This window comes from Macaca fascicularis, chromosome 2, assembly GCF_037993035.2.
Source record: "Macaca fascicularis isolate 582-1 chromosome 2, T2T-MFA8v1.1".
Taxonomy (NCBI): Eukaryota; Metazoa; Chordata; class Mammalia; order Primates; family Cercopithecidae; genus Macaca; species Macaca fascicularis.
Genome location: NC_088376.1, coordinates 172644335 through 172663055, shown reverse-complemented (window position 1 = coordinate 172663055; position 18721 = coordinate 172644335). Strand labels below are relative to the sequence as shown.

The window sequence follows — 18721 nt, the reverse complement described above, 5'->3', positions numbered from 1 at the left end:
GTTAGAATGGCGATCATTAAAAAGTCAGGAAACAACAGGTGCTGGAGAGGATGTGGAGAAATAGGAACACTTTTACACTGTTGGTGGGACTGTAAACTAGTTCAACCATTATGGAAAACAGTATGGCGATTCCTCAAGGATCTAGAACTAGATGTACCATATGACCCAGCCATCCCATTACTGGGGATATACCCAAAGGATTATAAATTATGCTGCTATAAAGACACATGCACATGTATGTTTATTGCAGCAATATTCACAATAGCAAAGACTTGGAATCAACCCAAATGTCCATCAGTGACAGATTGGATTAAGAAAATGTGGCACATATACACCATGGAATACTATGCAGCCATCAAAAAGGATGAGTTTGTGTCCTTTGTAGGGACATGGATGCAGCTGGAAACCATCATTCTTAGCAAACTATCAAAAGAACAGAAAACGAAACACCACATGTTCTCACTCATAGGTGGAAACTGAACAATGAGATCACTTGGACTCAGGAAGAGGAACATCACACACCGGGGCCTATCATGGGGAGGGGGAAGGGGGAGGGATTGCATTGGGAGTTATACCTGATGTAAATGACGAGTTGATGGGTGCAGCACACCGACATGGCACAAGTATACATATGTAACAAACCTGCACGTTGTGCACATGTACCCTAGAACTTAAAGTATAATAATAATAATAATAAAAAGAAAGAAACATTGCTGACACCAGGAGCAGCCCCACAGGTCAGTTGTAACTTCCCATAGTAGCTATTGTTAAGGAATTATCCACTCTGACTCATTAGCTTAATTCCATTCAAAAAATAAAAGAAAAATGACATCAACAGAGCATGATGACAGGGGTTTTCTGGACTACATAAATACAGAACAGCATTCATGGCAGCTTGCTTCTTTGTCCTTCACCACCACCTGCTCCTGAGGGGGCCTCAGCTAATTTTGATAGTCCTCCTTGTAGAAGGGAATCCTGCCTGCCCTGTTGGATACAAAAGGCGACAATATTCATCCCTGTCCTTCGTCTGGTCGTCTGACTGCGGTCACAGCCCCCAATTACTCAGCTTAAGATGGGCAAGCTCTTTGATGGGATGTTAAAGACCCTTCTGTCAAGATTTGTGAAGTTTGAATATCATCCCCTAAATTGTGAATATCTGGAATTCTCAAAAGAATATTTTGCCTATCCCTCCACCATTTTTTAAAGAATGGTTGAAGGATATGGGAGTCTTTTGCCTATTTTTCAACCATGATTTTAAAAATCCAGAAGTAATTTCCCCCAAAAGGCTTAAGTCTCAGCAAGTTCCTTGAAGTCTATGAGCTGATAGATGCAAGCACACATACATAGAAAAAGCAGTAGCTGGAGTAAAAGAAAACCAGTAGTATTTTTCCTAAATACTATATGGTGATTTTTTAAATGTTTACTCTTTCCCCAAAGCAAGATAGTTTTAAAAAATGCTTGTCATTTGCTTTTTAAAACTAACAGACTTTGGGAGGCCGAGACGGACGGATCACGAGGTCAGGGGATCCAGACCATCCTGGCTAACACGGTGAAACCCCGTCTCTACTAAAAAATACAAAAAACTAGCCGGGCGAGGTGGCGGGCGCCTGTAGTCCCAGCTACTCGGGAGGCTGAGGCAGGAGAATGGCGTAAACCCGGGAGGCGGAGCTTGCAGTGAGCTGAGATCCGGCCACTGCAATCCAGCCTGGGAGACAGAGCAAGACTCCGTCTCAAAAAAAAAAAAAAAAAAAAAAATACTAACAGAGCAGGAAAGACACTCTGCCATGAAAAGTAGAATTATTCAGTAGGAAGAATTAATAAGAAAATGTAGAGTGAATAAAATTTATTTTATTCACAATAAAATACCCCATATTTGGTTACCCCAATAAAATTTGGTTACTCCTTATTCACATGTAGAGTGAATAAAATTTGGTTACACCCACACACACAAACAAATGCAGACACATACACACACGCAAACATATTTATAACAATAAATAAAATATACTCATAACTATTACAGTTCTTATTTCTACAATGGGTCAAATGTTCATAGCTTAAACTTATAACTACGTTCTTCCACTACCAGATCTATATTATCTTTGCCCTCAGCAAGTACCTAGGCTGGCTGTGTTTCTTTGCCTATTGGGTGACCCAACTATTTTTTGAGCGTCTGGGCCATTTAGCAGACCTGTCTGGAAAAGACTGTGGTAATTTTTTATTGTCTTTAATCATAGGACACCATAGTAGTCAAAGACACCCTAAGTGATTTCCTGTATCCCAGACATACTCTTCCTTACCATTATTGTGTACTAGCAGCCCAACTTCTCCTTGATAGTCAGCATCAATTATCTCAACAAGTAAGAGTAACTCCCTCCTTTGTCGATTCAGAGACATGAGGAGCCCAAAGAGGCAAGGTAGCATTCTTAATTTCCAGTTCAATAAAATTATTGTTGTGTCTCCTGGGAGAGGCATTCTTTCCTTCAGTAGTAAGACTTCTAGACCACCAGAGCATAAGATTATGGGGGAAAAATAAGAAATTTACTAGTAGATCAATAAGTGTAACAGTGAGTTGTGCTACTCCTATTCTACCCGTTCATTCCTGATCTTTTGTATCTTGGCTATGGGAGAAAAAGCATCATATATTACACTCTGACTTAGATCACACACAGCTTTCTGGAGCACATTGTCCCAGTCATGTAAGTATTGACATAAAGCTAGCATTGAAATTGAGTCTTCAAAAGGCGATTCCAAAATTTTATCAGGCTAGTTGCTTCAGGATAATGGGGAACATGGTAAGGACAGTGAATTCCATGAGCACAGCCCATTGCCATGCTTCATTTGCTGTGTAGTTAGTTTTGTGATCAAAAGCAATGCTGTGTGGAATACCATGATGGTAGATAAGGCATTCAATATATGTACAGATGGTAGTTTTGGCAGGGGCATTACATGCAGAGAAAGCAAATCCATATCCAGAGTGTCTATGCCAGTAAGAACCAAGTATTTCTCCTTTCATGATGGAAGTCATCCAAAGTAATCCACCTGCTCCCAGCTGGCTGGTTAATCACACCAGAGAATGGTGCTATATCAGGAGCTCAGTACTGATCTCTGCTTCTGGCAGATTGGGCACTCAGCAGTGTCTCTAGCCAGATCAGCCTTGGTGAGTGGAAGTCCATTTGCTGAACCTATGCACGACCTCCATCCCTGCATCTCATATATCCTGCCAACCCATGGCTACATTGTTCACGAGCCCATTGAGTTATTGCCGGGGCAAGGAGGGGGCTTGGGAAAGAGCCTGACTTGTATCCACAAAATGGGTCATCTTATCCACTTGATTATTAAAATCTTCCTCTGCAGACATTACACTTTAGTAAGCATTCACATGGGACTCAAATGTCTTCATATTCAGAGAAGTCTATCCACATCTTCTTCCACAGACCTCTTTGTCACCATTTTTTTTCTTCACGTTGCTTCTAAGTCCCTTACCATCCAGCCAAATCATTAGGCACCACTCATAAATCAGAATATATTTGTACTTCTGTGTATTTCTCCTTCCATGTGAAATGAAGAACAAAGTGCACTGTTCAAGTTTTGCTTACTGGGAGAATTTCACTCCACTATTGTTCCGAAAACAGCCTGTAGTGCTATAGCTGTCCACTTTCAGACGGTGTCCATGTGTTGTGTAGAACCATATGTAAGGTGCTTCTTTTTTCCTCAGTCAATTAATAGTAAATACCTCCCCCATGAAACCAGATAACTGGGCTAGGAGGAAATAAATGTGCCACAAATAGGACCCATGAACATTTGAGTCATTTTCTCATGTACAGGACTAATTCAGAGATACTGATGTTTCTGTTCCAACCTCTGTAACAAAGCAAATTCACAATCAAGCAAGTCACACATTTTTTGTTTGTTTCCCAATGTATATAAAAGTTATGCTACACTATACGATAGCCTATTGAGTGTAAAATAATACCATGTCTAAAAAATGTGCATATCTTAATTTAAGAAAGCATTATTCACCCCCAAAACTGTAGCAATAATTTGAGCCTCCAGCAACTCATAATCCTTTGCAGGTGAAAGGTGTTGCCTCAGTGTTGATGGCTGCTAACTAATGAGCAGAGTGATTGCTGAAGGGTGGGATGGCTATTGCAATTTATCAAATTAAGACAATAGAGTTCTGTGCATCAATTGACTCTTTCGTGAAAGATATCTACATAGCATTTGATGCTGTTGATTACATTTTATCCATAACAGAACTTCCTTCAAAATTGGAGTGAAATCTCTGAAGCCCTGCCACTGCTTTTTTAGCCAAGGTTGTGTAATATTCTAAATACTTGGTTGTCATTTCAACAACGTTCATAGCATCTTTACCACGAGTATATTCCATCTCAAGAAACCACTTTCTTTGCTCATCCATAAAAAGCAGCTTCTCATCTGTTCAAGTTTTATCATGAGATTGCAACAATTCAGTCATATCTTCAGGCTCCACTTCTAATTCTAGTTACCTTTTTATTTCTACATCTGCAGTTACTTCTTCCACTAAAGTTTTGAACCCTTCGAAGTCATCCATGAGGATTGGAATCAACTTCTTCCAAAGTCCTGTTAATACTGATGTTTTAGCCTCTTCTTATGAGTCACAAATGTTCTTGATAGCATCAAGAATGGTGAATCCTTTCTTTCTAGGACACTTTCACCGACCTTGCCCAGATTCATCAAAAGAATCACTATCTATGGCAACTATAGCCTTATGAAATGTATTACATAGATAATAATACCTGAAACTTGATCATTTCTAGCTTTTGATTTAAGGTGACAGATGTCCTACTTTCCTTTTCCCCTGAACACTTAGAAGCCATTATAAGGTTATTAATTGATCTAATTTCAATCTTTGTGTCTCAAAAAATGGGGATACCACAAGTCAGAGAGACACATGGAAAATGACCAGTTGATAAATCAGTTTAAACAAATACAATATGTATCAATTAATTTCCCCATCCTACATGGGTGTGGTTCACGGTACCCCAAAACATTTACAGTAGTGACATCAAAAATCACTAACCACAAGTCGCCATGAGAATATAATATTAATGAGAAGTTTGAAATATTGTGAGAATTACCAAAATGTGACACAGAGACATGACACTAGTACATGTTGTTGGAAAAATGGTGCCATTAGACTTGCTCAGCTCTACGTTGCCACAAATAATCAATTTGCAAAAAATGCAATATGCGAAGTGCACTATAGGGCCTACCAAAAGCTTCATAAAGTACCTCTGTAAACCACTGACACTTGAAGAACCATTAAGATCTATTGGATCCTTTGGCTCAAGTGGTCAACAAGGCTACTTTGGCTCAAGTGGCCGGCAGTTTGTATAGCAGCCTGGGGATGTTGTAGAGCCTTCTCTTGTTCTGGGGCTCACTGAAAACCAACAGTGTTGTAGGGCATTTGGTAAGTAGTCCAGAGTAGTGCACCCAAAAGAGTAATGTGTTGCCTCTGAAATCCAGAAAGGTCCATTTGACATGATAAGTTTTATGTTAGATGAGGTATCCATCATGCTCCACGCAATTGTACTTTCTAGACATTGCACTGAGATGGGAGACCTCAGAATATTTGTTTATATTTTATCTTCTGACATGCAAATGTCTTACAAATATACTACAGTAGTTTCTACTGTCCAATTAACATAATAATGTATTGAATAATTATGATGTCATGTGAAAAGGAAAGATAACCAAGGTCTGTGCAGACTAAACTATTACATAAGAAAGAGTTAGTTTATCTGTAAGTTAGGACAATGGAGGTGTATTTTTGGACTTGCCAGGTGATAGCAAACTGATTCTGGTGACCTTTACTGAAAGATGTTTTTAAAAATCATTTTCCAGATCAGTAACTGCACAACGATTACTAGGGGGTGTGTTAATTTACTTCAGCAATGAAACCACATCTGGAACAGCAGCTGCAATTTAAGTCATAATTTAATTAAGTTTATAATAATTCATGGTCATTCTCCAAGCTCTGTCTGCCTCCTGCACAAACCAAATTGGTAAGTTGAAGGGGAATATGGTGGAAATCACCATCTCTGCATATTTCAGATCCTTGAAGATGGCGCTAATTTCTGCAATCCCTCTAGCAATGCAGTATTGCCTTTGGTTAAATATTCTTCCAAATAAAGACAATTCTATTGGCTTCCATTTGGCCTTTTCTACCACAATATCCTTCACTCCAAAGGTCAGGGAGACTATATGGGAACTCTGCCAGATGCTAAGAATGTCTGTTTCAATTATTTACCTTGGAACTTGGGAGTAGGTTCAAGGACATATTAGATCCACTATGAGATGGACCTGAGCTAAAACTCCATTGATCAAGAGACCTACATAAGACCTTACTCTGATTAGCGTAACACAAGTGATATTCTTGGTCTCCAATCATCTCTGAAAAATATGATTATTTCATTTCCCTCACTGCACTGTCGCCCTGGTCAAAGGCTGTAGATCCATTTGGGGGAAGACAGAAGAAATACTAAAAGTTTAAAATTTTGGCAGAAAAGCAGGATTTTTCCTGAAGGGGACTCAGCCTCCCCTTTATTCAAGGAGTTCTAGGCTCAAGTCTGGAAATGGATTGAGGGGCTATGACTCTCTCTTTTTATGATTTAAATTAGGCTTCTGTTCACTTGACCTAGAGCTCTTCTGCTTACACAAATCACATAAGAAAAATTTAGTAGAGTAATCACCGATTTCACTTCTAGGGATTCCATGATCAACTAGGAAATGCCGTAGGTCTCCACATAGCAGAAAATTCTGATCTTTGCTTAGGTCTGTTGTCCATTACTGGAAGCATGTCTTCCTTGTGTTTGGTGATGAAGTGCTGCCACATAGTCTGTGCTACTCTAATAGGAGTAATTAAGGATTTAATTACTCCAATAAGAGTAATTAAGGATTTAATTTCTCATATTGTATTTGGGTTTCCAGGTTAGAAGAAGCAGTCTCCACTCTAATTTCTTAGCTACAGAGAAGAGCAACCACGGAGCTCTTGAAGAATGCTACAACTCTTCTCACACATTTATTTCTTACTGTTGTCATGAAAGATAAGTCCGCTGGGCCCTCCCAGGGTAAGTGAGCAGATATCACATGATAAATCCTTAATCTTTCTGTCTCTTGGATCTCTTTTTCTATGGTATACCAAGGCAGTTCTGGTATTTCAACTTAGGTTAGTAGTATAGACCACATTTTGATCCATGTTTTGCCCACCAAACAAGTTGTTAGACCCTTCAAACTCTTTGAGAAGCAACATTACATCTAGAATTTCTGCATAGTAAACTCTTTTCAACCCATTTTGACCTGATTCAACTTTATATTCCTTCCACCATTATTTCACACCTTTAATGTCCATTTGCAAACATATATATGAATAGGAAAAGAAAGAACATACTTCACCCCACTTTCCACCTTTCTGCTTTATCCACAGGAAAGAGGGAGTAATCAAGTATAAAGATAAGAGCTTCAACAACAGTTTGAAACTTTCCCACAGGTGAACAAGTCAATTCTTTTTTCAGAGAAGATGTAGTTAATTATTGATAATTGAGTGAGAATTTCACAATATCAGTAATTCTCTATAACCAAAAGAAAACATAAGAACTGTTATCAAGTATTTTGTTAATATAGTTATGTTTTGTAAAGTGTTTTTCTTTTAAAATTATAAACTAAGAAGGGTTTGATGAATGTTTGTGAATAGTCAAGATACAGAAACTTTTATCTTAGTAAAACTGGTTAAATAAAGTAAAATTGTGTCTGAGATTAAAGTCTGTAAGAAATTTAGCAGCAATGATAACAGTTGCTTTTACTACTAATAATTATTTTTTGAATTTTTATTATATTCCTGACATTTGCTAAGCACCCTGTATGTCACCTTAATTTCATTTCGAAAGCAACTTTAAATGCTATTTTATTATCCCTATTATATTGAGGCTTCTGAAGTTTAAGTAACTGGGCCAAGGTCAGAAAACTTGTAGAGGCCAAGAAAAGCTTGCTAAATTTAAAAGTCGAGTTTATTCCACCACAAAAGTACTCCATCTTATTAGTTTAATGACAGCATATATTTAAACTATTTCTTGCTAGCTGCATTTTTTAAGATACCATGGCTAAAGTTCTAAAACACACAGAAATTCATCTAAATAACATGTCCAATTATTTTGCCAATTATTAAACAATTCAAACTCTTTAAGCTTTAACAGTCTTTGTTTAGCCAATTTATCTAATTTGCTTACGCCACCTAATGTATTATTTTCTATATAACACTTATCCCCAGGCTTGGCTTCATGGGCTTTCAATCTGTACAGTCACATTGAGTCCAAAGCTTCAAAGGACCTCACACTTGGTTACACAATAGTTGTTGCTGTCTTGAGATTTTTAATATTATTTGAAAAAGGTCTCTGCATTCTCATTTTTTTACTGCTATAACAAATTATGTATCTGGCCCTACTTGTTTCCATCTTATTTACTCTACTATATTTACCTTTTGTCTTCCCTACTAAAATGGAATCTCCATAAGAGTAGAGACTTTGTCTATGTTGTTTAGAGGCATTACAACATGTTTCTTTAATTTTGCACATGGCATTACTTATTCATATCTGAATAAAACCATACCTTTGAGAATAAGCAGCCCAACCTAAAGAATCAATATTCATCTAAAGTTATATAATATTTAAGAAGAGAATCAAAGAGGACATAAACATTATCTCCAAGATTGCCCTTGTACTTCCAAACTTATTAAGTAAGGTAAATGTCACAGTGTATCTTGATTAAAAAAATGCCAACCTTTTGCCTTTAATATGAATATCAGAATTATAATTTCTTGGTGAACAAATTCCATCTGGAATTTCATAAACAAGTGGCTGATATTTTGCTGACCTTTTCTAGTCCTCCTTCACATCCATCTTGTTACTTCAATCTCTACTTTAACAGAAAAAAAAAAAAACAGGAAGGATAAAAGAAAATGGAGAAATTAGGCAACATAAAATAAATCATATTTGTTATCATTCTTAAGATTAAATCTTGACACTGATATTTTACCACAACCATCAACATCAGTTTGCCAATTTTATGTAAATTTGTTCAGGTCTTCCTTTATCATATAAAAATAAGTTACATTTATCTATTGTTTTGAAAATTATAATAATAATCTATAAAATAAATTTTCACTGAAATAAATTCTTTATCATGTGTCTCAGAGTGGATCTCTAAGTTCATCCTACTGGAAATTCATTGAGCTTCTTGGATGTGTAGACTAATGATCTTTATTATTTTTCAATCTTTCTTTCTGTCCCTATCTCTCTCTCCTCTTCTTTTAGGATTTCCATCACACATGTGATGATATGTTTGATGATATAAGTCTATGAGGCTGTGTTCACTTCTTTTCATTCTTTTTTTTCTTTTCATTCCTCAAACTAGATAATCTCAATTGATTCTTCTCGGGTCCACTGATTCTTCTGCCTGCTAAGATCTGCTCTTGAGCCCCTCTAGTGAACTATTTGTTTCAGGTACTGCAGTTTTTAACTTCAGAATTTCTATTTGGCTCTTTTTAAAATTCATATATTTTTGTTAATATTCTGCATTTTATGAGACATAATTTTCATATTTTTATTTAGTTGTTTAGACATGGCTTTCTTTAGTTGTTTGAACATATTTAAAATAGCTGATGTAAAGCCATTGGGAAGTCCAACATCTAGATTTCACCAGAAACAGTTTTTGTTGATTTCTTTGTTTTCTGTGTATAAACTACACTTTATTTCTTTGCATGTCTCATAATTTTCTGTTGAAAACTAGACATTTCAAATAATAAAATGTGGTAACTCTGAAAATCAGAGTCTCTCATCTCCCCATACATTGTTGTTGTTGCTCTTTGTTATGTATGTTGTTATTTGCTTAGTGACTCTTCTGACCTAATTCTGTGAAGTTTGTATTTTTTCATGTGTGATCACTGAAATTTTTGCTCAGCTAGTTCAATCATCAGCTAATGATTAGGTAGAGATTTTCTTAGATACCTTGGACCTATAAGTCTCTGATTTTGCTGAGGAGCTCTGTATTTATGTTGAGACACGCACTTAACCCTTAGGCAATCAGCTTTTATTTTCTGCTTGCATAGAGCCTTAGAGTCAGCTAGAGATTAGAGACTAGGGCATTTCCAGGTATTTTTCAAGCACGTGCACAGCCCTGAGCATGAACACAGTCCAACACATGAATGTGGCTTTTTAGATTCCCAGTAATATGTCAGGACTTTTTAAAGCCCCCATGGACATCTTATTTCTGAGTTTTTCTTTTGCAATTAACCTAAAGCAAAAATTCACTATTTTTTCTTTGTTTGGTTTGTTTTTTCAATAAACACCCATGGGAAAAGAATATTTACACTGGATAAGGATTTAAAAACCAAATCACAAAAAATATAAAGTATTATATTCTTGTTTCTCACTCTATTCATTCTTTAAGAACTCCAGCCCTTTTCAAATTTATGTTAAGCAATTCTGTGATATGCCTCCACAGCCTCCTGTAACAATTCTGGAGATGAGAAAGTAGCTGCAATGCCCAGGGAAACTGCCATCTCCACTGTTCCTTAGCTCCAGGCGGAAGGTATGTCTGATTATATTTCTCAAAGAGCAGGCACAAGAAAGATGTGCCCTTGACTCGTCATACCCAGCAGGAACTACATTCTGTAATATGATTTAGCAGTCTTCAAAATGGGTGATTAATACCCATTTAATAAAACAAATTTTCACCTTTGAAATTTACTCTGGTGCTTTCACCATGCATCTGTAGATAATGAAGAATTTTTTTTCTATCCCACACTCCCTTTCATAATCAGTCTTCTTCCATTGTATGAAAGAAAAGTATGCCTGTCAGTCGTTCTATATATTACTATGACTACTCCAGGGTATAAAATTCTTTGGGTATTACACAAAGAAATAATTCAAATTGTCATTGGCAGTCAAATATCTTTTAATTAAGGCACTACAGCATTTTACATCTTTCAAAATTTCATTCATATGAATGTTTAAGGTGGCAACGTGTTATTAGATAGTGTGTGTTATGGCCCATGCTGGGTTACTATAAATTAAGGGGAACTGTAGAATAGGCAGCATGAGTAATTTTTAGCAGACTTGAACTATTGGTAAAGAATTGAGGAAGCAAATGAGGAAGAGCTTGGTGAGTACTCACACATCCTTGTCTGAGTTGTGTCTGCAACCCTGAAGTGTATTTAAAGTACATGTTAAGATAGAATCATGTTATCAGAAAATTACTGGAAAATATATATTTAAATTGAATATTATTTTAATTTGCAAAATTTTATAAAATATCATATTTTTAAAAGGCACCTCTAAGTGAAAGAGTATAAAGCACCTAAGTAGACATTTGACAATTCTTAGTAGCGTTATTTTAGTTTACTTTCCAGAAATCTAATGACTGGGTAATGAATCATTCTGCAAATTAGATTGTTTACAGTTCTTTTCTGTTTAAAAAATTGCAGAAAGACTTAATTGATGGATATGTGGTGGATCACTAAAGATAAGTTTTGATGCTGGATCACAGTATAATTTTTAACACATTACCTAAAAGGAGGTTTAAGAATTGAGGTACACTGTGATTATAACACACCTTTAGTTCCCAATTACTTATTTATATGAACAAGTTTTCATATATGTATATAGGAAAACTGGAATAAATTCGATATCAAAGTATGGCTCAACATAATAGTCACTAATTCATATACAAATGAACTACTAATACATGTATTTCCATATTTTAATGTACAATTTGTTATTCTCATCAAAACTTGAATTGTATGCTATTTTGATAAATTCTGAACTAATAATAATTATAACCAAACTCAATCCAAAAGAAAATAACAAATTGTAACTATTAAATATTTCAAAACTTAAGAATAATTAACATACAAAACCTTCCTGCAGAGTACCATTGGATAACGAACAATATTCTCAAATGTAAATATACTACTTAGACATACCATTTTGTCAGGACATAATGGAAATAGTAGTTCTACCAGAGGGGGAAGACAGTTCTCTCTGATTAAGGAAAGCCAGTTTGTGTATTTTTAAACAAATAAAGGCTGATACAACTTTGCTAAGTATTTAGATGACATATAATCTATTTTAAAAAGCAACATAAAGTTTTATTTTAAAAACTTCAGGCTGGGCGTGGTGTCTCACACCTGTAATCCCAGCACTTTGAGAGGCCGAGGCAGGTGGATCACGAGGTCAGGAGTTCGAGACCAGCCTGGCCAATATGGTGAAATCCCATCTCTACTAGAAATACAAAAATTAACCGGCCATGGTGGTGTGTGACTGTAGTCCCAGCTACTCAGGAGGCTGGGGCAGAAGAATTGCTTGAACCAGGGAGGCGGAGGTTTCAGTGAGCTGAGATTGTGCCACTGCACTCCAGTCTGGGCGACAGAGCGAGACTCCATCTCAAACAAAACAAAACAAAACAAACAAACAAACAAACAAAAACTTCAATAATTACAGCGTGTTGGATATTACAGCATTTGGAATGATATAAATATACAATGAAAATGTTTGTAAGTCAAGTTATAAACTAGCAGGAAGTTATAAAACTTTTCAAAATCCTTTTGTAGGTAAGGAAGCATAGATTTTGGAGATCATTGACATAGGTTACAAAGGATTATTGCCTCATACTCTCTGTCTAAAGTAAATTTACTGAAGTTAGTCTCAACTCATTTCTCCCCCATTTGTCTATTCTTTCCAAATTTATTCAGAATCAGTAGTGATCAATTAGTTACTAATCCATATTATTATAAAATATTTTTCAAAATGATAAACTTTCTTGGTTCTTGCTATCTACTCATTGACTATGCAAGACAATATGATTTGCATAATTTGTAATTTAGAACGACCTGTGGAGAGTTTTTTAATAGCACGGTGCCAGATGTCATGGAATTACCTAAAGAAAGCCGAAGCAGATGCATCTCCTTCTTTAGCCCCTTATGGCACTGAAGAGAAGTACACAAGTTTCTTTTATATATTGGGCACATCTGTTAATGACAACTTCTGGAAACAAGATGCATTTTTAGTGATAAGCTTGTGTAATTTTGTATTAGTAGCAGCATTAGCAGTATTGTTATTATTAACAACCAGTACAAATTCTGAGCTAAGCACATTAATACATTTCTCATTTAATACTCTCATAATCATAGGAATTAGCTAATATATTTTAACATCAGATCAATTTATAACAGGAAAAAAGCCTCAGAGGTACTGAGTAATGTTCACAATTTTACATCTCTAGGAAAGGGTAGAGCTGAGATTTGAACACTCAAAACTTCCTGATGCCTAAATCCTATTATATTGCCTACTGGGGAAGTCATACATAATGTTAGACCTTGGAAAACACACTTCACATCACTTCTAGTGTTGGCTTGGACCAATGGTTTTGTCTAGACAGCATTAAAATGTATATTTTTGTGCTGTAATAAAATGGTACCTTGTAAGAAACCAAACAGAAATTACAGTTGTCAGCACATTTATACTAAAAAATAAACTACCTAAGCCATGTTTTCTTGCCCTTACCATGATAAAAGAAAATTTTGAGTTCTGTGCAAAGGAAAAATGCTAACAAAACATGCTCTGGATAGAAACTACCTGGTTAGAAAACTTGATTTACGGCTTATATAAAATAAGCGCTGAAGCGGGTATTGCTATTTGACATCAGAAGCTAATGCTGAAAAATATCTACTGAATTTCATGGTTTTCTTTATTGAAAGTTATAGACTCAGATCCCTAGATAAAGAGCTCGCTTTGGTAATGTTATTAGTCTTTTAACTGAAAAACGGATCAGGAAGCCACCATACTGGTTTAATTTAGAATCACCTCCTGTAAGAGGTAGGAGGTCAGATACTTTTAGACACTGTTGAGAAGATAATAGCTCATAAGTAAGAATAGAAAGCTTCTGCATGGAATAATAGAATGTTAGAGATAAAAGGAACTTTGGAGAATCTTAATTTCAAAAGCCTTTATTTACTTATTAGAAAACGGAGGTCTAGTGAATCCAGATTTTAAATAAAAGCTTAACACTGCTAGTTGCATCAGGGCTAGTCCTGAAATATTAGTTATTTCTTTAATAAATATTATTTCAGTGTAACCACTACTAATTGTGGGAGAGCAGAATGCTTCTTTTTGCACTAGAAATTCTAATTTTCAATGAGCTCCTGATTTCAAGTTGAATTCTTGTCTACCACTTCTTGGTCCCTTCTACATGCATGGGAGAGCAGTAAGACAGACCATGCCTGTAAGCTACACCTCTCCACTTAATCTTCTAATTTTTGAAATTTTCTAATTACATCAAGAGGTACTGTATTATCAGCCTGGCATGTACATATCAATTTAAAAGCCTTTCACTTCCCCTAAGAAGAAAGCAGTATTGTGAACCAGTAGAGATCACAGGGGCCAGGAAGCTGATGACTGAGTGAAACAGGCTGGTTAGGGGAAGAGAGAAGTATGGACAACTGAGACCCAGTGCCTCTTCTAAAAGGGGCAGTAGCTACTCGGCTCTAGCCAGTTTTTACAATGTGGAAGCGTCACCCTAGTGTTGCCAGTTAGTTCAACATTTCACAAAAATCCAAAATCCAAATTTCATCTTGAAATCTCCCAATATTTAAATATTGAAAACAAATTTTTAAATTTAACCAGTTGTATTAAAATGTATAACTTTTTGCATATCAATTATGCCTCAACAAAGTGGTTTTGTGTGTGTGTGTGTGTTTGTTTAAACTCTAGTCCAAACAGAACATATCTATCTATAAACAGAATGTGGGTCACAGGCCCCCAGTACATGAATGGAGGCATGTAGCCATGCCAGACTCTGTGCCAGGAATTCTATTTCTATCAGTGAGATTTAAGGCTAGTACCCAATGTACATGGCTGACTGGAACTTACCTGTAACCCTGATGTGTTTGGTCACTTTAAAACTGCTTTAGATTTCTGATTAACTCTCTTATCAGAGGTTCTGACAATCCTTTTGCAAGCGTCTTCTCCTGGAAAGGTTGGATCATACTTACATATAGCCCAAGCTACTCAGTGAAGACATGCTCCGAGTTAAACTCATTACCTAAAACTAGCAGTCACTGTTACCTGTTTTTCTCTGACTACTCCTGCTTACTAAAAACTTATGCTACCTTCCAGCACTCTCCAGATTAGACTGCTTTGAAACTGGCATTGGCTTGAATCAAGCGCCCTTATGTAAATTCTGTTAGCAGAGTACTATGAAGTACTGATTGTCTGTATTCAATAAACCCTGGCCCAGATCCCCAGCAATTTCAGTACCTTCAACATCACAACAGTCCCTGGCTTATATCCTAATTCCCTGACTACGGAAAATTTTAGAAATTGGTTGAACGAATTTAGGTACTATGCCAAGACCTCTCAAGAACAGAGAAACTTGGAATTTGCATGTTTTGAGCATATTTTATGGACTTGGTACTTTATTCATTATTCCATTTAATCTTTACAATAGTCCTGTAAGTGGTAGCCCAATTTTACAGAAGAGCAACTGAGGATATGCAACTGTTGAAATCTATCAAACTTCAAAACCAAGAATCCAATTCCAAAGCCCCTGTGTTTATCATAATAATTTGTTTTAGAATGAAGGAATGATTTTTAACATAGAATTTTTTAAAAATCCAGAAAACAAAAGTTATCTACAAGTTTGCTATCCAGAAATGACCATCTTACTTAATTATTTTATAAACTTTAATTTCAAAATGTTTTTTATTTTATAATATTGGGCGATTACATACTTTTAACAGTATCTAAGAAACATTTTCTCATCATTAAATGGTCTTCTAAATGCCATTTTAAATACCAACTATATATATATATATATGTAATTTATTAACTCGCTCCCCTGTTGTTAGTCATTTAAGTAACTGTTTTATTCTTTTATAAACAATTTTGCAATGAACATTATCGATGTTAAATCTTTAAACCAATTATCCACGATGTCATGAGTGGGTCAAAGCAAAGGCACCAATTTAAGATTTGCTCGCCAAAATGTTTGGATAAGCTAGATTGTCTAAATGTGAATCCGTACTTCACCACTACTGCCTGATTTTGGACAGGTTACTTAGCTTCTCTGTGACTTAGTTTTCTCGTCTGTAAGATAAGTAAGATAATAATATAACATACTGGTTGCATTATTACCTAACTCATTAGTTATATTATTGTCTGCTCAGCTAAGTCATTCATTCATTGTAAGGACTAATAATTAACACTGTAAAGTACTTTGGATATACCTGACACAATTATAAGCACTCAATAGGCATTTGATAGTATTACCACATGACATTTATCTTCCATGTGTGTTTCTTCTTCTGAGAAATACATCTTTATATTTTGGTATTCTTTTCTCATGGAGGATGTGTTTTCCTTATATGATCATTAAGAGCTTTTAAAATTTTATGGATATTTACCACTTGTAATATATCTTGAAAATATTTTTCCCCGGCATGTCGTCTGGCTTCCAACGTTGTTTATGGTGATTTTTTACAGTCATACATTTGTTCCTTTTATGCCAACTGATCTTTCATATATTTTTTAATGCATACACCTTGATGAATTTATAGATAAATATACACTTGTGAAACTGTCACCACAATTCACAAACTTGTCCATCACCTCCCACTTTCTTATTATCTGTGTGTGTGATAAGAACATTTAATACAAGATCTACCCTCTTAGCAAATTTTTAAGTATATAATACATTGTTAACTATAGGTACCATGCTGTGCAGTAAATCTCTAGGATTTATTCATCTTGACTAACAGAAACTTCGCACATACTCTTCAACAAATCCCTTCCTATGTCTCCATCCCTCCACCCTCAGCCACCACTATTTCATTCTCAGTTTCTATGAGTTTAACTATTTTATATTCATCATATAAGTACTATGATTCAGTATTTGTTCTTCAGTTTATGACTTAGAACAGTACCCTTTAGTTTTGTTCATGTCACTGTAAATGGCATTATTTTTAAAAGGCTGAATAGTATTCCGTTGTGTGTGCAGACATGCACACATACATGCACAATAAAGTATTATATATTGTGTGATATATATCTCATATATATATAATCTCACATTTTTGATCCAATTTTCCACTGATAAACATTTGTGTTGCTTCAATGTCTAGGCCATTGTGAACAATGCAGTAATGAACATGGGAGTGTCAACATCTTTTCAAATTTTAAATTTCAGTTCCTTAGAATACATATCTAGACCTTGGATTGCTGGATCACATAATAGCTCTATTTTTTATTTTTGAAAGAACTTCCTTACTATTTTTTATAGTTGCTGCACTAATTTATATATTCACCAACAGTATACAAGAGTTCCATTTTCTCTATGTCATCACCAACATTTGCTATAATTTGCTTTTTGGCAATAGCAATTTTAACAAATGTAAGGTATTAGCTCATTGTGGTTTCGGTTTGCACTTTGATCATTAGTGATGTCAAGCACCTTTTCATATACTTGTTGGCCATTTGTCATTTGTATGTCTTACTTGGAGAAATATATGTTCAAGTCCTTTAGCCATTTTAATTGACCTTTGACAACTTAATAATACTAAGTCTTTCAATCTATGAACATAGGATGTGTTTTTATTATTTGTGACTGCTTTTATTTCTTTATCAGTACTTTATACTTATTGTATAAGTCTTTCACCTCCTTGGTTAATTCCTAAGCATTTTATTCTTTTTGATGCTTTTACTAATGGAATTATAAATTTTTAAAATTTTGTTTTCATTTTTCTATTGTTAGTGTACAGATATACAATTGATTTTTGCATGTTGACTTTGTCACTACCTTGCTGAATTTGTTTATTCATTATAACAGTTTTGTTACAAAAGTTTTAGAATTTTCTACATATAAGAACTTGTCATCTGCAAACAGATAATTTTACTTCTTCTTTTCTGATTTGGATAATTTTTTATTTCTTTTTCTTGCATAATTTATCTGACTAGAACTTCCAGCACAACATTGAATAAAGGTGGTGAAAGCAAGCATTTTTGCCTTGCCGCTGATTTCAGAAGAAAAGCTTTCAGTCTTTTACCATTTAGTATATTCGTTGTGGGTTTTTCAAATATGGCTTTTATTATGTTGTGGTAGTTTCTTTCTATTCCTAATTTGTTCAGACTTTTTTTCATGGAAATATGTGCAATTTTATCAAATGCTTTTTCTGCCTCAGTTGATAAGATCCTGTGTTTAGTTTTGTTTTTTCCTTCACATTCTTAATGTTGTGTGTGACATTCATTGGCTTTTGCATGTTAAATTACTTTTGCATCCCAAGAATAAATTCCACTTGTTCATGGTGCATAATCCTTATAATACGCTGCTTAATTCAGTTTGCTAGTATTTTATTGAAATTTTTGCATTAAGATTTATGAAGGATACTGATTTGCAGTTTTCTTTTTTTGTAGTGTTTTTGTCTGGCTTTGTTATCAGGGTAATGCTGACCTCATTGAATGACATAGAAAATGTTATCTCTTCTTCAACTTCTTAGAAAAGTTTGAGAAAGATTTGTTTTAGTTATTTGAGTGTTTAGTCAAATTCACTAGTAAAGTCATCAGGTCTTAGGCTTTTCTTTGTTGGAAGATTTTTTTTTTTTTCTTATTCAATCTCCCTACTTATTATAGGTCTA

General features: G+C 35.2%; 2 long non-coding RNA genes across 4 annotated transcripts in view; one reads left to right on the top strand and one right to left on the bottom strand.

Annotated features, from left to right (window-relative positions):
- LOC123571771 (uncharacterized) overlaps positions 1-10626 on the top strand; it is a 32702-nt gene extending 22076 nt beyond the window's left edge. Inside the window, exons 2-4 of the long non-coding RNA XR_006695983.2 lie at positions 6973-7112; positions 9451-9539; positions 10540-10626. This is a non-coding gene — a long non-coding RNA (uncharacterized lncRNA). The remainder of the gene's footprint in view (positions 1-6972; positions 7113-9450; positions 9540-10539) is intronic.
- Positions 1-18721, bottom strand: part of LOC102128784 (uncharacterized) — a 530667-nt gene that overhangs the window by 293319 nt on the left and 218627 nt on the right. The window lies entirely within an intron of this gene.